Below are 2759 nucleotides of genomic sequence, written 5' to 3' on the forward strand. Positions count from 1 at the left end.
GTGTGGGTTAGGTGAGTGGACAGTGAGGTGGATTGGGAACTGGCTGAATGACAGAGCTCAGGGGGTTGTGGTCAGCAGTGCAGAGTCTAGTTGGAAGCTGTAACTAGCGGTATTCCCCAGGGGTCAGTACTGGGACCAGTCTTGTTCAACATCTTCACCAACGACCTGGGTGAGGGGACAGACTGTACCCTCAGCCAGCTTGCTGGTGACACAGAACTGTGAGGAGTGGCTGACGCACCAGAAGGCTGTGTCGCCATCCAGTGAGACCTGGACAGGCTAGAGAGTTGAGTGGAGAGGAAGCTAATGAAGTTCACCAAGGGCAAATGTAGGGTCCTGCACCTAGGGATGAATAACCCCATCCGCCAGTGCAAGTTAGGAGCTGACCTGCTGGAAAGCAGCTCTGCAGAGAGGGACCTAGGAGTACTGGTGGACATGCCAGTTGACCCTGAGGCAGCAATGTGCCCTTGTGACCAAAAAGGCCGATGGTCTCCTGGGGTGCATTAAAAAGAGCGCGGCCAGTAGTAGGTTGAGGGAGGGAAGTTATCCTCTCCCTCTACTCTGCCCTGGTGAGGCCACATCTGCAGTACTGTGTCCAGCTCTGGGCCCCCCAGTTCAAGAAAGACAAGGAACTACTGGAGAGAGTCCAGTGGAGGGCTACGAAGATGACCAAGGGAATGGAGCATCTCTCTGATGAGGAAAGGCTGAGAGACCTGGGTCTGTTTAGCCTGGAAAAGCCTGGGAGGGGATCTCATCAGTGATTATCAATATCCAAATTCAGACTCTGGAGTCTTCTAAAAGTGCATTTTTCTCAAGCATTAGAAGAGACTTTACTGAAAAATAAAATTACTGAAAGAAATTAGTCCTGTGTCACTCAAACCACGACAACTGTCAAATGAGAACTCCTATTTTTTTTCCTAATTCCTAATAATTCTTTTTATCTGGAAAGTTATTCATTTCATGTTTTCTTTTCTTGCAATTTGGAGCATGGTTACAAAATTTGAGATTTACTTATGGAATTAATTTGAGGTAATGTTTTTCTTCATCTGTTGATTTCAGTGAAACATATCGGGAATTCATATTTATATAAGTATGAAGACTTCTACTACCACTGTTTAAATTTCTCGGATCTCTCAGGAGTTAAGCATCTAAACTTAGATGCACTGAACTCAGACTTTCACTGCACAGGTAATATTAGGTAGTTTTATTTTCATCTGTCCATAAACTCTACATCAGAGGCAGAATTCATCTGAGTTTGGCCTTCTGAAATTGTTGTACTTTATGGAGCTTAGTACTAGGTATAGTACTGATTAGACGATGTAAAAAACTGTATAAAGTTTATGACTTTGTTTCTTGGAGTGATCACAATTGCGTTCCTACCTTCTGTCCTTTTGAAGTCTATCTGGATGAACCATACAGAAAAGTTGGTAGGAGCAACTGCACCACAGTGACTGTGTTCCTTCTCCTGCGCCTCTTCAGGCATACTGAGATGCAGATCTTGTTTTTCTTCATGTTTCTCCTGAGTTACACTATTACTATCATTGGCAACAGCCTTATCGTCGTCGTCACACTTCACCCAACCTTTTATACACCCACGTACTTTTTTCTCAGGGTCCTCTCCTTTATGGACATCTGTACTACTTCATCCATTGTACCCAAGATGTTAGTGAATTATCTGTCTCAGGACAAGAGCATTTCCTACGTAGGCTGTGCTGCTTCCTGATTTTTCTAGCAGGAAGTTGCTGAGTGCTATCTTCTTCTTGCCATGGCCTATGACCATAACATGACCATTCACAGCACCCTGAGATACATAATTATGATGAACAGAAGGGGTTGTTTTCTCCTAGTCCCGCTGTCTTTCCTCACTGGTAATGTTGTGTCGGTAGTGCAAACTGCTTGGGTGTACATATTGCCATTTTGTGAGCCTAAAAGATTAACCATTTCTTCTGTGGTATCACTTATTATACTTTTGTGCACTGAAACACCTCTGTATGAAATTCAGGACACGATGACTACACTATTGGTCTTTTTCACCCCATTTTCTCTCATCCTTCTGTCCTATATCTTCGTCATCTCCAGGATTTTAACCATGCCCTCTGCAAAGGGAAGATACAAGACCTTCTGCACCTGTTCTTCCCATCTCCTCATGGTGGTGCTGTACTATGGGACCGGGAGACTTATTTACCTAAGACACAAGTTCAGCTATCCACAAGATGCTGAAAAAGTTCTGGCTTTAATGTACACAACCATAACTCCCATGTTAAATCCCATTATTTACAGCTCGAGAAATAAGGATGTGAAAAGGATTTTAAGAACAATGATAAGAAAGGTGAGGAAAAGGTAAATTTCTTACTGAAAACACAGAGAGTGAGATTCATGGGATAAATTCAGATATCAAAGGAAGACAAACGCAATGTTTCTGTGACGTCTTTGTATCCATTCTATTTAGCAAAGAAAAAAACCAGAAGTTGCAAGGAAAATATCACATGACCTGTTTCTTAGGGTGATAAAATCACAGCCTAAAAGATTCTACTTAACACCATTTAGTATAAAAGAGTCTAGAAGAATATTTATCCTACCTAACTGTACTACTTTGTCATTCAGCTCCAAAGACATCTAAAAGTAAATGTCTACATGTGAGGTAGCTGTCTTAGCTCTAATTATAGTAAATCAAGAGATAATCAAGTATATAGAAAAAATAATACAGTGCTCACTCTGGAATACAGAAAGTGATTTGAATAATTATAAATGATATCTTTAGA

At 41.7% G+C, this 2759-nt stretch overlaps 1 pseudogene; it reads left to right on the forward strand.

The window, feature by feature from the left end:
• The first annotated feature begins 345 nt into the window (after positions 1–345).
• On the forward strand, positions 346–2341 carry LOC134524781 (olfactory receptor 10A7-like; annotated as a pseudogene).
• Positions 2342–2759: the final 418 nt, after the last annotated feature.

Source organism: Chroicocephalus ridibundus, chromosome 17 (genome assembly GCF_963924245.1).
Source record: "Chroicocephalus ridibundus chromosome 17, bChrRid1.1, whole genome shotgun sequence".
Lineage (NCBI taxonomy): Eukaryota > Metazoa > Chordata > Aves > Charadriiformes > Laridae > Chroicocephalus > Chroicocephalus ridibundus.